Genomic DNA, 20346 nt, shown 5'->3' on the forward strand with positions numbered 1-20346 from the left:
GCAAGGGATGAAGTTGTGAGTACATCAACTCGCATGAATATTTTTTAAACATAGAAGTATGCCAAAAAGCCAAGGGTTTGGTTTCTCAAAATGGTCCAGTTAAGGGTGATCTTTTTTAATCCTCACCCAAGGATATATTTATTGATTTGAGAAAGAAAGAAAAAAAATCGATGCGAGAGCGAAACATCCATTGGCTGCCTCCTGTACACATCTGCCCTGGGATCAAACCCGCAACCTAGACATTGCCCTGACTGGGGACCAGACCCACGGACTTTGGTGTACAGGACAATGTTCCAACCAACGTAACCACCCGGCCTGGGCAAGTATGACTCTAATTGTCATTTTATGCTCTTTGTGCTTGCTGAATGTTCTATGATAAAAAATATTCTAAGAAAAAAATAATGTAATTTTAAAAAGTTATTATTTTAAAAGTCTCTTTGAACGGGTGGGTGGAAGATGTTACGGCATGACATTGGCTACAGAGCAATGAAGCCTAAACAAGCAGCAGACATCTCATTCCAGGGATAATTTCAATGCAAGGACGCCAAGCATCTTACAGGACTGGTAAAAATAATGACCCGGAGCCCTTTCTAGTCTCTCCAGGAACTCCACCTGGACTTCTGCCACTCCTGGCAAATCCGGCTGTCCCTGTCAGGACCAGCTTGTACTGTCCTTTCTACCCACTCTGAAGTTCATTCCCTGACTTCTCACACTGCCTTTCTTCATGCCGGATAAGTTGGTTTTCTCCCTTGACTAACCTGTTAGTTGAAATTTCTTTTAAAGATTCAGTACAAACTTGGGAGTTCTTGTTTAATGGGTATACGGTTGCACGTTGGGAAGATTAAAAAGTTCTGGAGATCTGTTTTATGACAATGTAAATACTGAACCACTGAACTATATACTTAAAAATAATGAAGATGATGAGTCTTATGTGGTTTTTTTTCACCACAATTTTTTTAAAAAAGAAAAAAATGTTTGAATTTGGTACGGATGTCCCTAACCCAACAGAATAAACCCAGTGGACATAACCATATCTTGTTGAGTTCATATGCTTATTTAAGGAAATCAGCATATGCCACCTTAAAATATGCATACTTGGCATAAGGATTGTTTTGAGCTGAAGGTGGTTTAAAAAAGGCAGGCATAGGAGGAAAATTCTGGCCTCCCTTTCCCTTTTGGGGGGTTAGGATTTAACATAGGAATTTTGGAGAAAAAAAACAGACCATAGCGCCTACTAAGAATTTTATCTGCCATACTTTTCCTAGTTGTTACCTTCCTACAATACAAAAAGTTCTGTCCAGAATGTATCCAGCCATGTAATACAAAAAATAGAGATTTTTATTGAAGACGATATAAGATACAAGGAACATTATACATAGGACAATGACACTTCAGTCCCCTTCAAAGTGGGTACCTGGGGACCTCACACAATTCTTCTCATCGCCATCAACTGCCTTGCTGTATTTTCCTGAATCTCATTAACAGTCTGAAATCTCTTCCATTTCAAAGGTGATTTTAGTTTTGGGAAAAGCCTTAAGTTGCAAGGTGCAAGGCGCTGAATCTGGGCTGTAGGGGGCTGAGTCACCTGGGTGATTTGAAGTTTTGTCAAAAACCTCTGCACAAGACGTGATGCATGAGCGGGCACGTTGTTGTGATGAAGCTGCCAATCACCAGTTACCCATACTGCAGCCTTCTAAATCATCCAAATAGTTTCCATGGAGGAATGTTCAAGTTTAACATAAAATTGGTGCAGATTTGTTGTTCTACTCACCCAGTCATTTTGAATGTGATGGCCACACAATACACATGCTCATTAAACGGCAACCACCTCCCCCACTGACTAGTAAAGTGAAGCCATCATTGTTCACGCATGTGCATTCCAGTCCACTCTCCTTGGCTGCCAGGTTCCACTGACGTCATGCAAACCATTCTTGTTATATTAACAATGGCTGGATTTTTTTCTGGACAGACCTCATTGAATATCATCCCTAGAAGCACAACCACCACTCTCTTTCGTCTAGTCACTTCTCTACAATTTATTGACATTTGCTAAAATTGTTTGAAAGCTCCTAACTGCTTCTCTGGATTTTAACTTCTTTTTCTGTGAAGTTCCGTGTGCATGAGAAATAAACCTTTTCTCCCGTTAATCTATCTTTTTCTAGTTAATTCACATGGCCCCAGCCACAGAACCAAAGAAGGTAGAGGAAAAGTTTTCCCTCTCCTACATTAATTACCTGCGTCCCTGCATGCCATAGCAGTGGTATGCCTGTACGTTGATGTCTGCAGCAGATCAATTTTTAGTACTTCCCCTCCTCAATATACCAAATTATTTTCACTGATGTCATGAAATGAAACAAAAAGAAATGCAGGTAGTGAGAATTTTTATTTTCTGAACCTCTGTCTAATTATGCCAGGAAACAAACTGAAAAAATAAATAAATAAGGCAGTACAAAAAGAGAAGAATGAACAACTATTTCTTCAACTTTTTTTATATCAAACAATTTGACTGTAGGTCACTTGGTTACAGTCGGATATAATATTTTATGCAGATAATTGTCCAGTGACGGAGCTCAAAACACACTACCCCAAAATAGGTACCTTGGCATATTGAATATTTTAAGCTGAAGGAATTTGAGAAACAGCAGGTGCAGGAAGAACATTCTGGCTTCTCCTCAAGCAGGTCATGAACTGTCCTGTGAGAGGCGCCCTATCTATACCCCAGGAAAGGACCATCCTTATTTCCAAGATGTCAAGAGGAATTTGAATAAACAAGCCTTGTTCTTTCCCCCAAGTTACTATGCTTAACTTAAACCCTTTTTTGTCCTATCACATTTTTTTCATGATTTCCCACTCACCATCAATCCTAACATAAAAACACTCAGGTTTAACTGTTTCCTCAGATCTTCCTTTCCTTATGAAGGCTCCTGTGTCCTGTATAATGTGTATTAAATAAACTTATATACTTTTCTTTTTTTAATCTTTTTTTTTGTTACAGGGTTCCCACTTAGGTCGATAGGGGGGAAAGATCCTTTCTCTCTTCTCTATCAGCAATTAATAACCAAATTAAAAAAAAACATATGTCTGCAGAAGATATGATTTAGACAACTATTAAATCACATCATTGCTGTAATGCTTTTACTTCTTGAATCAGTCTTTCATTCTAAAACAATTTTTAAATGAATTTTAATTTAAAAATATTATCCAAATTTTGTTTTTAACAGTTTGTGGACTAAATTTATGTGTGCCAAATAAAAGATGGCACACGTTATAGCTTGCCTTTGGTTTCACCATTTAACATTTTAACTAGAAATTCCAGTTGGAGGCATGAAATAAAGAAGTTGAAATGCGTTAAGTTTTGTTTCCTCATCTTTACCGTGGTTGTGCTATCACTGAGTATTCTAGATCGCTTGTTTAAATGCAAGGAAACAAACTGCACCAATGATTTGGAACCGTTACCAACTAAATCTCAAAAAAAAAATTAACTGAGTCTATATGTGGCACAAGGGTGACTCTATAAATGGGAGTTCTTTTCAATGACCTTCCATGTAAAATACATTGTCTATTGAAGAATAAGTAACACAAATTAAAATAAGAAAATACTTTTATGTAACACACATTTGTCTATTAAAAATAAACTTTAGAAAGAACTCATGGACATGGACAACAATATGGTGATTATGGTAGGGGAGGGTGTGGGTGGAGATGAAAGCAGATATGGTGCAGGGGATAAATGGTAATAGAAAAAAAATAAAATTTTAAAAATAATAAATACATTTTACATATATAAGCATATATAATTGAAACATAATCGCAGCAATATTTTTAGAATTTAAATCAAAAGATTTAAAAAATTTTTTACTTATTAAAAAAATAAAAATTTAATTTATTGATTGACAGAGCGAGAGGGTGAGGGAGAGAGAGAGAGAAACACTAACCTGTTGTTCCACTTACCTATGCATTCATTGGTTGATTCTTGTATGTGCCCTGACCAGGGATTGAACCTGCAACCTTTATGTGTAAGGACAATGTTCTAGCCAAAAGAACTATCCAGACATGACTAAGCCAGTAAATGATTTTTTGAGGGAAGGAGTGTTTCATCACTTACCTTTTTAGGATTGCTGACACTCAAAAGCAGAACAACAGCTTTATTTGTTTTTCCTATTGTTTTTAAATCCCCTATAGGCAGTGCACTACCTTCTTGCCTGCCCTAGGCTGATCGCTGCCCATTGCACCTGCGTTGACACACTGCGTTTCTGTAGTTAAGATGGTTTAGTTGGTTTTGTCAATTTAATCATATTGTATAATGCATTCAGGTTTTACTAGGAAATTCCTATTTTTTATTTTTTAAAGATTTTACTTATTTATTTTTAGAGAGAGGGGAAAGGAGGGAGAAAGAAAGGGAAAGAAACATTGATGTGTAAGAGAAATATTGATCCACTGCCTCTTACACGCCCCCAACTGGGAACCTGGCCTGAAATCCAGGCATGTGCCCTGACTGGAAATCGAGCTGGCAACCTTTTGCTCCACAGGCCAGCGCTCAATCCACTGAGTCACACCAGCCAGGACCAGAGATTCATTTTTTTTAAATAAGCAAATCTGAAATACTTTGTGTAATAAAAATGATTGCCCAATGACAGCTTTCTGTGTTTTCATTTTTCCTGAATTGAAGAAAACTCAACAGGAAACTAATTAAAAGGGGCCGTGAAGAGGTACGGGAGGAAGGTGTGGAACTGGAAGGTCATGCCTGCCAGAAGTAGTCAGGTGGTGCTGGGAGCAGTGAGCCCTCAGCAGCCTCCAGCTGTACCCTTGTGCCGGTACAGGCCCTTTATTACCAGGTCTGGCGGTTCTTTTCCTGAGGGGCTGATAATCTGATGGCTATGTAAGATCTCCTGGTTTGTAAATGATAGAAATTAATTCAAACTCTAGAAAACACCGTGCAGGGCAAACAGATCACATCAGCAGCTGTGCGTGCCCCAGGCTGCTACTTCTTATGAAAAATGCAAGTAGTGCTTTATTCTCTGAAACTTTCCCTGTCTTAAAAATGTGACATTTTAGAAAAATCCAGAAACACTTACATCATATCCATAATCTACAGTTTAACAAGAAAAGTAACATAATGAGAGTAAATAGCTGGGAGTGGCCTGAAACCCCAGAGCAATCCTTTCTCTTGAGTCAGGGCCAAGGATGGTGTCACCCAAATGCCTGTTGACCAAGTGATATACACCAGATTTATTTAACCACTGGCAAACCACATAACTTTTCCTAGAGCAGTAAGTTAAAAGAGTATTGACCTCCCTTGGTGACAAAAAAAGAGGAAATACTTTTTCCAAGACTCAGGGCAGCTGCAACCAGATCTTTCAGAGAAATTATTAACCACAAAGATTCAGAAAACAGAGCTCGAAGCTTCTGCCCTCTTCCCACCCTGCGGCTGCCCCCACCGGCACCTTTCCAGAGGTGAGTGTTTGCTTTGCCTTCTAAAAGCTTCCGGCCCTGAGAATCTGAGATTTAGTTACGAAAACCAGTCTAAATCCTGTGTGGACCTCATTTGATTTGGCATTTGGCATATTAAAAGGGAAGGTTTATTCAAATGAGAGATAACAATAGAAGCTGTTCGCCCCATTTCCGCAGGTAATTAGAGCTTTGTGTATCTTAATTAAAAAGAAGTAGAGCTAAATCCTCTAACAGATTTACTCAGCATCCTTAAGGCTCAGCTCCTGCAGGGGCCATTCAGAATTAAAAGCAAGAATGTGGAAAGGGCTTTGTCCTCAGTGGCTTTTAAGAATTCTCTGGTTTAAGAGGCATGAATGCTGCCCAGTGTGGTCAGGCTGGCACGGCTTCTCTGAGTGACCTCCTAGAGACACTGAGTCAGCAATGGTGATTCCCAGCTCAGTGTGCATGGTTCCAGCTTCACTGTCCAACCCAATCAAGGCTCCGAAGTCTAATCTTCAGCCCTGCCTAACCTGAAGAAGCAGGAGACAATCACCTCCCTATATGATAAGGGGGGGAAAATGGAAAAGCAGCGACGTCTTTCCATTTTTCATAAAAGAGCTTCTTTTATTTAAAATCTGTCTATTTGCATACTACCTGTTTTCCAGTGCCATGTTCTGGGCTGATTTTTTTCTTGTTGTACAAACAGCAACAACCAAAAGATTAGAAATGATCGTTAACAAAAATAAACATTGTCAATGTAAGAAATGTCCAGACCTGGGAGACAAAGTCTGAGCAGACTGAGAAAATGCTCCAGAGAATGGCAGCTTTGCAGCTTATTTTATACATTAAAATTAAAGAAGAAGACCTAAGGGGAGCCACATGAAGTCCGTTAGCGGAAGATTAAGAGGGCTGAGAAAGCAAAGTGGGGATTGCTAGGATTGGATAAAAAGTAAAACAAGAAGACACATACTTCTTTTACATTGGTAGAGAGTAGTTAATAATTAACATTTACAGATGGTATTAATAAATAACATCAAGATGGTATTCAGGGAACAAGATAACTCTTAGGGGTTCTATGTGATCTCAGGCTCTGGTGAGTGGGATGTGCCCTGATAGTACTCTAACATTTCAAAAGCATGTTATTTTGGATGCAAAAAAACAATAGACAGGCTTGACGCCTATCCAAGGTTATGGCCTTACCCCATCCTCAGTGGTCCACCATTTCAGCAAGACAAATGGTGACACTAAGACTTCTAGGAATGGAACCTGATTTGCCCCAACTTCATTGCTGACTTTCTTTCTACAGTTACAGTAAACAGCATAGGTGACAGATATGTCAGAGGGAGGCAAGCACAAAGCTGACTCTGATTCTGAAGGTAAGAGGGAGGAGAGCAAACCAAAGAAGAAAAAAGTGTCAGAAAAGCCATGAGGCTCTGCGTGTGTGTGGTGCTTGGGGCGGCAGGCAGGGGCGGTTGGAGCTGGAACGGGTTGTTGGCGCTCCAGACCCTAGTGGGAGCTCAGGGTCCTGATGAAATGGTAACACTGCTGGGGCTGCCTGACCTGGGCCTTGATAAGGAAGCCAATGCAAGTGCCCCCTGGGTTGCCATATCTTTCCAAGGGAAGGCTGACATGGCATTCCTACTGCTCAGGGGATGATGACAAAAAGAAAGATAACAAGAATTAATCCTCCGGAGTACCAGCGCCTGTCACATCTGACTGGAGTTTCGAAGGAGTGCTACTTATTTACACCAGAGAGGTAGCTTGAGAAGGTGTCCTGTGGAGAGCCAGTGTCATTTCTGTGCCCTACAGCAGCCCCAGCACTTTAATGCCGTTCCGTAAAGTGTAGTTGGCACACCCATCACGGTGAAGGGAAGGGAAGAGAAGGGTTTCAGGGCAAACCATTCTGCACTTTGCTGAGAAAAGCAAAGGGCCTTCTATGAAGAACAACACTTGCGGAATAGGTGGGAAAGAAAGGAGAAACTTGTTTCTGTTAATATTTGGGGCCTGCTTGGGGAAATGGTGAAACAATGGAAAGAATCAACAACTAATAAGGACAAAATGTGAAAGAAATACTTCCTAGGAATGAGCTTTCCTAGCACCGTGAGACCACATTATCCAACCAAGAGGTTGGTCGTCAATGTGTGCTTTGGATTGATTTATGACCACAAGAGGGAAGTGAGGATGAAAAGGGGGCCACATGCCCTGGCCTGTGTGGCTCAGGTGGTTGGAGCATCATCCTGTAAACTGAAAAGCTGCCAGTTTGATCCCCAGTAAGGGAACACACCTAGGTTGTGGGTTTGATGCCCGGTGGGGGACACATATTGGAGGTAACCAATAGATATTTCTCTCTCATATCAATGTTTCTCTCTTTATCTCTCTCTCTCTCTAGAACCAATGAAAAAATGTCTTCAGATGAGGATATAAAAATTTTTTTAAAATAAAAAAAAGAGGCCATATGTTAGGGCGGTCGGTGACAGCAGGCTGTGAAAGAATTCACAAAAGGAAGTGCAGAAAGCAAAGTTTTTTATTTTTACTTTCCCAAGAGCAGGGAAGGGCTAAGTGCAGAGAATGCACCAGCCCCGGCCCTGAGGGGTAGGGGCTGTGAGTTTTCATCAGGTAATAGGGAGGTTGTAGAGCAGGATGTTTCCGTTGGGCCGCAACTTGTTTTGATGTTATCTTTGGGTGTAGGGTCCGGTCCAGTCATGTGGTCTGGTATGTCTTGTTTCATAAGTCCCCGGAGCCTCTGAGCCTTAAGTGTGTTTCCAGTAATTTTGCTAGTCCTGAGGATAAATGCTCATAAAACAATTAGGGTCAAGCATGCTTTATGGGGTCCAGCGAGCTCTGGGAAAGAGGACCTGAGAAAGTGGCTTTTGTCCTACCACTACATACAAAACCTGACAAACTCAGGAAAAGCTAGAATGGTGGGTGCAACGAACTCAGAGACTAAAAGTAACCAACCACATAGGAGGGCCTGAACATAATTCTTAGCTAAAAGCAGGTCAGGAAGGGTAGTCATGTCCTAGACCTGTACCTTCCTTGACAAAAGTCAATCTTGATCTTAAGTGGGCCAATTTATTGTCTTTTGCATCGAAGAAAACATTGTCTTTGGAATTTCAAAGTTATCTCCTTTTCCAGACCCCTCAGGGTACCACCTCGCCAGGGCCTGAGATCACACAGAAATCCTAATTGTTAACTGATCCCTGAATACCATCTCCCTGTGCTATAAATGTAGTGTTTGGAGCCAGTGCCAGGGGCTGAACTCCAGCTCAGCAACTTATAGTAGAGTCTCTCTTAATGGATCTCCAATGAAGTGACTCGCCTATTTAACCAATGGACCACCCAGCAGCTTGGCTGAGGTATACCGCTCCCACTGGGTCCCCAGCATGCTGGTAAGTTATCTCCAGCACCTCTGAGCACTCTAGCTTCAACTACTTTTGAATAATGGATCAACTGTAAGATATACATATACTGGTATGTATATATCTTAAGGGAGCTCCTCAAAGGCACAGCCGAGAGATTTTAGGTACTACTATTCCTCATTTTGGGGGGACCAATTTCAAAGCTAAGTAACCCTATGTTTCAACTCTATTGTTTTAGGGAGTAGCTAAAACATAAAAATGCATAGTTTCTTGAGTTTCAATGTGCACTGTGCTTAAACTATACTTGACACATAGCAGGTCCTTGCTAAATGTCATTTCTCATCTTTTTCTGTCCTTTGTTTCTCATTGCTTCCTGTTCTAGCACCAAAAAATAAACTTAAAATCATGGAAAGTAGGCACAGTCTTGCTCCCCGTAGCACACCCAGGCCTTTCTTCCCTCTCAGGCATGCACCTCCTAAACTCTAAGGGTCCCCAGGAGACTTGCAACCAGGAGAGCCGTGGGGAGTGGCCGCTGGCAGGTCACCCCCAGCTAACACCCTGAACCTGTCTCCAAAGCTCCCTTTTTCTCGACTTCTCATGGAGACAAAGCAGCCCCGCCTAGGTGCTCTCCTGCTGCTGCTTCTAGCCTAAGGCCTGCCTTGTTTCACTGTCCCCAGCCTTAATAAATGTACTCTCAAAAAAAATGTATAAATGAACTAAAACTCAAAATTCTCCTCAAAGAGTCCTTTGTGGATAAAATTGGGCTTTTGTGCTATTACAGAAGATAACATAGAACTATTAATAAACTCTAATATTGCTTATGCAAAGCCATGGGAGCTGGTGACTTGATAGGAGTCTCCCGCAGAGAGCTCTACTTGCTACCTCCTTCAATCTAAGCACACCTAAGTTGGGGTCATACTGATAGAAATATGCCAAGATGATGAATAGTGGTTACTTATGTGGACTCAAGGGATTGGGGGCAAATGTGAGAGTGTACATCCTGACAGGCCAAGAGAGATTTGTAGTTTGAAAAAAACGTACCTACCCTAACCCCCAGGGTTATTCCAATATGCTCCCACCCTACCCTTACCCACCACAGAGAGGAGGATACCACTTTAAATTTTCTAGACTTGGTCTTAGAGCGAAGGAAAAAGAATTTTCTTTCTGCCTTTCATTGTTCTTGGCTAAGACTCCGTGTAAAAAGACATTAACAGGAAGGGGGGAAAACAATTTTAATTATGTACATTCAAGAGCCTTAAATGGTGGCCAGAAGATTGAGGATTATATAGGATCCGCAGCGAAGGAAAGGGAGAAGGGTCTGGGATTTAAAGAAGGGAAGGCAATTCACTGGAAGGTGAGAAGAGGAAATGTTTGGATAACAAAGGTTGCCCTTACGGGGCAGATAAGCCCCTCAGGTGAAAAAATGATCTCCAGTAGTAGCTCTCTGCCGGAGACACAAGCTGCCTTTCTAATGTAAATGTCTTTTATAGATGTAGATTTCCCTTACAAAAGGGTAACTTATACCCTGTTTCAGAGCTTCTTCTGTCTGCAGTTAAAAAAAAAAAAAAAAAAAAAAATCAGCTCAAAATAATCCTTATGCCAACAATGCATATTTTGGGGTGGCCCATGGCACCCCCGGGGCAGTCTTTCACAGCAACCAGATACAAAATCGTGTGCTCCTCGAACAGTGTTCAATTAGGTGGCCTAACAATGTTTCAGGACCTAATAACGTTCGATTTCCAATATCACATGGTCAAGCTGATGTTAGACCTTCCCAAAATAATCAAGTTAGCTCTGCAGAGGAAAGCTAAGCACATCAAGGTTTGCTTCCCTTCAGCCTCCACGGCTCTCGCCCTGCGAATTTCTGAATTATGAGTCCTGCTTCAGATACAGAGATGAGCCCATATCTGCCAGGCCCACAGGTGAGATGGGAGATTAAAAATCCAGCCTTTAATTTCCTTAGAGCCTGGAAAGTTGCCTCTTGAAGCCTGCCTCAGTAAAGAAATAAAAACTAAAATGCACACTTTTATGATGTGATTCCAAGTCTCCACTCTCAGAAATACACCGAAACCCGGGGCATCGGAAGGGCTCTCCTTTGACATTTCTAAGGTTCCTTTCATTCCACGGTTGGCATTAAATTTAGCTTGACTTTTTCATAAGCAAGAGCCCACCCAAACAAAGGAGGAATGGGTGCCTCCCCCATCGCTGGTTTTCAGCCTGCGGCACCGCAGCCAATGGCAATGATTTCCATTCAAAAAAACAAATCTCAGTCACACACACACAAACACGCTGAGCAAAAGAATTAATGTGTGCAATATGCTCATTGCTTACTTTTCTCCTAGAATACATGATGAATTTTTATGGAGGGTGGTGGAGGAAGGGAAGAACCACATTCAAATGAAACCCAACATCATTTTCCTCTACAGTGTCATTTCAAAAGCCAGATAAAAGCCAAATGAGGAAACAGGGAAAAAGAGTGTACAGCGTAGCTGTTCTGAAAACCACCCTCCATTTCATACTGCAGCGGGGAGGTTACACCCAGGCATCCCAATAGCTTCTGTCCTCACAGAAAATTAACTGGTAAGTGCTTCTTGTTTGTTTTTCTCAAACTGACACATTTGCAGCTGACCTGAGGAGGATTCCTGCAGACAATTTATTTCCAAAATGGTATTTTGACTAACTACCAGCTGGCCAAAAAGAAAAAGGACTCCTGGTAGTTTACGAAACGCTCTATGTGAAGCTTCATATTTTTGGTCCTGTCCAAAGTGTTGAGGGAGGATCATCACAGGCTTTGCTGCGGCAGCTGATTAAATCGAAAACACTGGAAGAGAACATAAGGGCACAAAGAACTTTCTGTAATTTCCTCAGCTTTTACCTAGAAAATGACGGCTCATAAATGTGGATTTTAAGCAGCAGTGACTCAGAAATAATCAAGTATCATTTGTGGAAAGCCCACTGTAGAGAAATCTAATAGGAGAAAATGGTACTCGGAGATGAAAATTGATTTTGCCCTCCTCAGATTACAAAGTAAGAAAAAAGTTCTAAATTGAGTTGTAATGTAGTTTGGTTGCTTTTTCCCCTCCCTTTTCTTTTTTAAGATGAATAGCTTGTGGTTCTTCAAAACAAACATTTCTTTGTGGTTGCTATTTGAAATCTTCTAATCAATTGCCTGTTAGAATAGTTGGTACCTGGGCCCTCCTAATGAAGGACAAATGGCTAAAGGCAGGGAAGAAGCTGGGAGGAAAGGTTCAGCTAACTTGATTGTTCCAATGGTAGTCAGATAACTGCGAGCAACAATTGCTTTTTGTCTAATAGTTTATCATTTCCTTCAAATGAAAGCTAATGAAAACCAAATGAAGGTTTGATAACGGAACTTTCATCAGCAATTACTCTCTGAAATCGGCCCTTTTCACTTAAAGCAAACGCATTCACCCAAGCTTCCACAAACTTGTTGCTAAATTAATCCACTATTATTTTTTTTGTCTGTTTTATAGGGGGAAAAAAGAAGGCCAAGAGACCTTTCTCTGAGTTTCAAATGACCTAGTTCAATTAATTCCTCTTACTGGATAATTCTCATCATGTTTGCACATCTTCTGGAAACAAGATGGCTTTAGTTTTCTCATGGCCTTTATTTATGATTTTACCTGAGGCCTGTTTAGTTTATAAAAGAATGTCAGACATTTCCTAAGTTATTTTACCATTAAATGTCATCTTTCTGAGATAGATATTTAACATCCCTTTCCAAAGGCTGCAGCACTTGCAGCTAACTTATAGAAGTAATAACTTCAATGAATCAAAAGTAATCTAAATATCCAACAGTAGGAGGCTAGTTAAGAAACTTATTTATCATCTCAGTGAAATAGTTTGCAATCATTAGGAAATCATAATTTGAAGGGTTATGCAGCATCGTGGATGGGTACTTATAATGTTAATAATGATTATAAAGATGTAAAAAATAAACACAGTTGAAAAAATGTAGAACATATGCAAAATTGAAAATAGTGTTAGGCTGATGATGTGTCGAGACAGAAAAGGGAAGGAAAAACTTTTCCTCTACCCTCTTAGGTGCAGTCCCTGAGGTCCTGTAAATTAAATTGTCAAAAGACAAATTAGTGAGAGAAAACATACAAATTTAATAACATATTTTTTATTATTGTACATAGAGGAGTTCACAGAAAAATGTGACTCAAAGGGATTTAAAATTGGGGTTTATAAACCATCTTAATAGCAGAAAAGAAGTGGGGGGAGGACACTTAAAGGAATATAAATGACTTATTAAGAAGAAAAGAGGAGGGGCCCTAGCTGCTGTGCCTCATTGGATTGAGCACCGGCCTGCAAACCAAAGGGTCAACCAAAGGGTCGCTGGTTCAATTCCCAGTGTGAGGCACATGCCTGGGTTGCAGGCCATGTCCCCAGTAGGGGGTGTGAGCGCAATGCAACCACCTGTTGATATTTCTTTCCTTCTCTTTCTCCCTCCCTTCCCTTCTCTATAAATAAATAAATAAAATCTTTTTTAAAAAGAAAAAGATAAGAGGAGGGGGAGAAAGGGCATTTATGGGGAAACTAGTGACTTCTTAATAAGAGGAGAATAGCCCTGACCGGTGTGGCTCAATTGGTTGGGCTCTGTCCCACAAACCAAAAGGTCACCAGTTCAATTCCTGGTTAGGGCACATGTCTGGGTTGCGGGTTCAGTTCCCAGTTGGGGTGCATACAAGAGGCAACCAATCGATGCTTGTTTCTCACATTGATGTTTCTCTCCCTTTCTTTCTCCCTCCTTTTCCCTCTTAATAAACAAACAAACAAACAAACAAACAAATAAAACCTTAAAAAATTAAGAGGAGAATGGGCAAGTTTTTGTGACATGTCTGTTTAGGTGTGGTATAAGAGCCAGCCTGGTTGCTCCCTGGAAAGGAGCTTTATGACAATTGACTTTCTCTGTGATCTCAAATGCCTTCTGCTAAAAATAATTTTTATGACTCAGTGGCATATGCTGGACTCCTATGGGCGATACATCCTTTCTTCCCCACCCACAACTTTCTCTAATAGTCCCTTACTTTTATAATTTAGAAACTTTGTAATACTGAAAATTCCTATTGTTTTTCTTCAGGTCTCAATTTTCATCTAAATGAAATCTCTCAATCTGGTGTGGACTCCAGTTTTAATTCATCTGGTTTCTTTTGTGATGCTAACTTCAGTAGAGGGTTCTGCCTTAAAAAAAACAAAAACAAAAACAAAACTTGTAATGAACATAATAAAAACCAAGACACCAATAAAAACTGATAGTATAAAAATTTAAAAGATAGAAAACAGCGACTAGTTAAATGAAGATTACTAACAGAGCATTCTTTTAAATTGGACAATTTCCAAATATGCCTCAAATCTATGGTTGCACAATATCTTTAGACTTGTTTTTATCTTGCCTGTTTCCCCAGAGCTCTAATTCTAATTCTGCCTGTAATGTTTTCATGGCTTGAAGCAGAACAAATTCTCTAGAACACAGTTTCTTTTCCTCTAAAACAGAGATTTTCAATCTTTTTCATCTCATGGCACACACAAACTAATTACAAAAATTCTATGCCACACCCTGACCAGTGTGGCTCAGTTGGTTGGGTGTCACCCCTGCGAAGTGGTGCTGGTTGGATTCCGGTTCAGTCCCTGGTTGGGCGCACATGAGAAGCAACCAATTGGATGTTTCTCTCCCTCTCTTTCCCTCTCTCTCGCTAAAAGAAGTAAAATCTTAAAAAAATAAATAAAATTCTTTGGCCCGCCAAAACATATATTATGTTTTTTGTTGATCAGCCAAAATGATTCATTCGCGGCAGACAGCTATTGTTGTGGCTGTTGTCATTTTTTTATCTGACAATCTAAGGGAGCTGAGGTCAGTGCTCTGATTAAATAGTCATGTATTTCATGTTTTAAAATTCTTGCGGCACGCCAGCGTGTTGTGGCATGCTGGTTAAAAATTGCTACTGTACAAGAAATCTGACAGGCTAGATTCCATCCAGCTTTTCATTTTGCCCACCGCCCCTTTTTTAATCGCTGCTTATTGAGTTATTGCTTGGCGTGATAAATGTAATGGGCATTTATCACATACAGCGGATACCAAATAAACATTTAGTGAAACACATGATTTATGCAGACTGTATATTTTTGTATTTTTCAATGATCATAATATGTTCCCATTATTCCGTTGATTCTCACATAAGATGGTAAAAAATCTCTTTGTGGTTAAAGAAAATAGTGTTGGTAGGAACAAACTCCACATGATTCAGGGACAACATTTTGCTGGACATTATGTCGTCTTTGTTTCAGCCAAGTGAATATATTGGTCAATGATTAATTAGAGGGTGGAAGGGCAGGGGTTAAATGGAACTGAGGGAGGTGGTGGGAGAGCCAACCATCCAGCCTTGGTCACGTCAGCCCCTCGCTCAGCAAACACAATCAACTAGCCCATGTAAACCTAAGTGTGTGAAACGCTGCGTACAGCAATTTTCTGCAGGACAAATGCACATAAAACTTGGTTTGTGATAAAGGAGTTCCTGAAATCAAATAAATAAGGCATCTTAGAGCTTTTGAATGGTTGACATTTTGTTTTGTTCTGTTTTACAAATCTCACTGTTCACCTCCGTGTGTAAGTGAAGGAAGAGGGAAGTTGGAAAATGTAGTTCCTGGTTTGGAAGTCTTCTCTTTTCCATTTTTAGAAGGAAGGGAGGTTGTTTCTCATTAACTAAGAGAAGCCACCTTTATGTGTAACATTCAATCAAGCAAATATTGACTGAACCCTCAGCTAGTGTGGTGGAAGAAGATACCAGGATTTTAATGGAAGATTCTTGCCCTAAGTAAGCTTAGAGTTGTGCTGTCTGGGAGACAGAATTGAGCTATTAAGCTAAAAAGTGTTAAAAGTGTGCAGTACCTACAGAACAAGAGGCGTTTTAGAAAAGGGAGGAACAGGTGCGGACAGCAGTATGCAGGTGAATAGCTCATGGAGGAGGTGAGACAGTGAGAGAGGCGGGTATTGGTGTCCCATCATGAGTGGAGTGAGATGAAAAGATCTTGACTGAACAACTGAGGGGGTGTGCTCGCTAGAATCCCTTCTTGGCTTGAGGAGCCTTGTGGGAGAACTCACTGGGAGGGAGTAGCCCAGAACAGCCTGTGGCCTCTGAGAGGAGAGGGGATATGAGAACAGCATGCAAGTGAAAGTGTAAAGCGTTGTTTCAATTAAAACAACAGGGCACAGACAGCCCTGTTTGGGGTCTGGTATAACAAATCGTTATAGATTTGGTATAGAAATCGTAACAGAAGAGAATTCTCTAGCCCACTGCACTCCCTCCATCCCAGAGCTTTCACAAGGCAAGTAAGCCCAGTGCTCTGGCAGCACGGCAGACTGCCTTAGTGCCCAAGAGGAGCAAACTTGTGTGTAAACATGTAATTAACCTCCTGGAGGCTCCAGAAATACTTTTTAGTGAATTTCTTAAGTGTGATATGTTTATTGGGAAAACACAAGGGGGTACCACATCAACTAGTGGGGACACCCCATTGAATCCTGAATTAAAACTCCAAATACTCCCCTATTGGTGTCCACTGTCAACTGGGAAAATTCTCAGGTTGCAATAGAAATACATTTGTAGAGTGTAGCATGGTGGCGAGTCGGGGGAGTGCCACCACAGGTCGCCGCTTGTCCCCGGTCCAGGGGCTACCTGTAGCGTGGGGGACGGAGCGCGTCATGGAGAGTGCAGCGCTTGGGGACCTGAGGGTTACTGTCCCGGGTCAGCTGAGATGGGAGCAGGGCTCTGAATCCCGCAGAGCCGGTCCTGGGATTGTCATGGATGGGGGGAATAAACACGAGGGGTCGCAAACACTTCTCTGTTTGCCAGGAGAGGGGACAGGAGCACTTCCCTCTTAGTCAAGAAGCCCCCGCTAGCCCCTTTTTCCAAAGGCTTTTATTGAAAAGGCTATCAGTGGGGCTAGGTAACAGGAATGCACAGGTTATCTCAATATATCAGTATGTTAATGTTCACAGAGAATGGGTGATGTTTTGAAGAAAACAAATGGCAGGAGCACACCGATTTACACAGGGTTCAAGAGGAGACTAGTAAACAAGAGAGAGGACTAAACATGAGAGGGTAGTAAACACAAGAGTGCCTAAGGGTACAGGGTTAGGGTCTGTGAATAATGTAAATTTCCTTCCCAGCATGAGCTGGCTAGAGCTTCTGAGGGAAGAACAAAACACACTTTAAAGAATTTACTTTTAGGCCTGATTTCCCTGGGAACCGTCAGATCTGGTTTAGGACTGTCTCCAGTATTATTTCGAGCCTCAGCCAGGCAAGGGGAGGGAGCTGCCAAGGGACAAGGAGGCTTCTTTCAGATAGAATGAGGACTCCGGCCATGTCCAAACCAAGCCGAGAGGTGCAGGCCTTCTTGCCCTTTCTCCGTGTCCCTCAATTTCTTGTCTGCTGCCAATACCCAATCAATATCTGGCTTAGGTTTGTATTTCAGCACGAGATAACTTACCCGTCATGGATTACCAGTCATCACATGGCAAAGCAGAAAGGCAGGAACTATGCCCTTGCCAGGAGGAACAGGTTACTGTCTCCTCAGGAGCCTGTGTCTCCAAGGCCTCCCTGATTATTTCCAGCCTCGGGGCCTTACAGCTTGTCGGCGGGGTTACAGTTCCTAAAACCAGACAGGGTGTTTCCCAACATCATAGTGCTTCACATTTTTCACTGTGATATTTGTGACAACACTGCTGTTTACTCTCCTCTACGGAATCTACCTGTAACTCAATTCTGCAATAAAGGTTCTCACTTAAGTCCTGAAAACTTGTAATACCAGTGTTGCTGATCTACATACAGTATTTCAGAATTTAACCAATCCAGGGGATACAGCTGCACTTAAAGCCAGATTAACCCAACGAGGCTGGGTAAAAATTACATGAAATGTAATTTTTAAATTAAAGACTGAAGTAGAGTACGGAAAGAATCTAGGCCCACCAGTGCATTAGATAGACATTCTTAGAACACCAAAAACAGGAGCCCTTGTTGGTGTCACTGATGACAAAATTCCTGGATGACAAAATCCCACGTGAAGCTAAGAAAGTAATCCACTTCATAACATTTAACGCATAAATAATTAATAAGGAGAGGTCAGAGCTTGTCCTTAGAATCATACAGAAGCAAAGCAAGTCTCATGAGTGCTCAAAATGGTTTCCAAGGCTACTCTCTGAAGTTCTAATTGTGCAAAAAAAATTATTAAAGAATGGTCCATGGTCAGTCAGTCAATCATCTAGCATAATAACTGAATCAGTTGGGTTTAGTTCATCAATGGCAAATGCTTTGTTTGCATAATTGAATACAATGAATCTCACATTCCACAAAAAGTGATCATTATAGATGCATGTAGTAGAATCATTACAAAAGTGTTTGAGGAACACTAGGGGGTGCATCAGGGCTTGGGAAAAGGCAGATAAAATATTAAAAAAGGAGGACTTCATGGAGAAGGACTTTGAAAGGAGGTGCATGCAACTTAGCAGCCTGGATAAAATAGAGAATCCAAGCCAAGTATAATAAATATGTGTGGAGTTGAATGTTCACAGGACCAAATTATCCCTATTGGCATGAAAAGTAATTTGTATATAAAGTTAGATCGTTAGACCTTGAAGAAAGTCCTTACAGATATAATATCTTGAATTGTTCACTAAACATTCTCTTTGGTGGTTATAATGACAAACCTCTAGTTGAGTAGGAAAAATGTAGTAGTGGAGCATTCTGCTTAATTATATAACTAAGAGTTGACATAAATTTTTTTTCACTAGTTTGTACAATATAAAACTGATGTTGTCCTGCTCTGGCTGGTGTGGCTTAGTGGATTGAGTGCTGGCCTGCACACCAAAAGGTCACCAGTTCAGTTCCCAGTCAGAGCACATCCCTAGGTTGTGGGTTTGGTCCCTAACCCAGGAGCATTCAGGCACGAACAAGAGTCAACCAATTGATGCTTCTTTCTACCATTGACATTTCTCTCTCTCCCTCTCCCTTCTTCTCTCTCTAAAAGTAATGAAAAAAATGTCCTTGGGTGAGGATTTAAAAAAAAAAAAAAACTATATTAAGTTTACTACAGTTTTGACATTGAGATACTAAGAAAGCATTTCCTCCTTCATTCATTACAGTTTTATTGAGTACCTATTATATTTCCTGCTCTCTGTTCTGTACTTGAGATATGAGGATGAGCGAAACAGTACCTGCCCTTGAGGCTCTCACAGTTTTGTATGGGAGATAAGCACATAAGCAGAGAAGTTCTGTATAAGGGTTAAGAAAGAAAGACCTGAAGTCAGACTGTCCCAGAAACCCCAGGAGGGCTTCATCATTTTTGCTAATTGTCCAACCGCTCTTAGCCACATGGAAATGTGATAGTATAATAATAGTACCTCACAGGAGTGTTGTGAGAATTAAATGTGAAAATGCATGTAAAGTTGCTTAGCCACTTCATAAGTCCTCCGGAAATGTCAGGTATTACCATAATGCGTTAAATAATATTATGTAATTAGGTGTGCTTGGTATTTGCTTCCTTTTGAATGTAGTTAGGTGAACTGGTTTTAATTACAAGCAATACATGATTAGACGGTCATATGGTTTTCAAGGAACTAGTTCGCTCTTAATAATAATTTGGAGAAAATTTTCCATCATCTTTCCATGGAAGTGGAACTGTTGTCAATCAAAAGTCCTGGTCTGTTGAAGTGCCTGAACAAATTTAACACCTCTCAGGAGGCTCGCTTTCCTAGGTAATCAACATTCTTTTAACACCTTTAATAAAAAAGGTTCTGAACAAAGAATGAATGGAGTTGATGATAATTAAGAACTTAAATTCCCTTCTCAAACTCACCTTTGCCTTCTCAGACAAAAATGAAATATTCGTTATTGTTGAGATGCCCATGAGCATGAATGCCTTTTATCAAAACCCACTAAATACCGTAAATAGGTAAACAACAGAAGAAGTAGCTAAAAGAATTAAAAATGATTGCTGTGGAGGTGGGAAGAGAGGGAGAAAGGAAACTACTTTTTTTAAAAATAAGCTTTGTAGTTATTATTTGACTTTGAAAACTTAGTTGTATATTACTTCCAAAAATTTATTAAAATTAATTTTAAATAGTAGGAAAGGAAATAATAAGGTTTTATGTAATTTTCTGTAAGAAATGATTATAAATAACAACATTGAGGTCTCTCATTGTACATGGGAGCCCATGATACACAGCAAAATACAGTAGTCTTTCCACTAGTCAGTGAGTATTATTGAAGTTTATTCTTTGCCAGACACTGTGGTAGGCTCTGGAATATAGTGGAACACTAAACTATAGCCTGGTGGGAAAGAAACATTTAACCAATAAGCATTCAAATAAATAACTAAGAATTCTAAGTGAAGAGTGTAGAGCAGGGATCCAGATTTAAAATGTGGGCTATTTTACCTCACTTGATTATTTTTGTGTAATATGTGAAATAAGTCTCTATATTTGTTTTATTTCAAGCAATAGTTGTCCATGCATCTTATTTGTTGATAAGCCTTATTT

General features: G+C 40.5%; 2 protein-coding genes across 2 annotated transcripts in view; one reads left to right on the top strand and one right to left on the bottom strand.

Annotated features, from left to right (window-relative positions):
* EEF1B2 (eukaryotic translation elongation factor 1 beta 2) overlaps positions 1-20346 on the bottom strand; it is a 213870-nt gene that overhangs the window by 154633 nt on the left and 38891 nt on the right. The window lies entirely within an intron of this gene.
* The window catches only part of CMKLR2 (chemerin chemokine-like receptor 2), a 43070-nt gene continuing 28120 nt past the window's right edge, over positions 5397-20346 (top strand). The window contains exon 1 of the mRNA XM_054585764.1: positions 5397-5454. The gene's annotated coding sequence lies outside the window, so the exon portion shown is untranslated. The remainder of the gene's footprint in view (positions 5455-20346) is intronic.

Source organism: Pteronotus mesoamericanus, unplaced genomic scaffold, assembly GCF_021234165.1.
Source record: "Pteronotus mesoamericanus isolate MK-2021 breed Mesoamerican mustached bat unplaced genomic scaffold, CSHL_Meso_final contig_90, whole genome shotgun sequence".
Taxonomy (NCBI): Eukaryota; Metazoa; Chordata; class Mammalia; order Chiroptera; family Mormoopidae; genus Pteronotus; species Pteronotus mesoamericanus.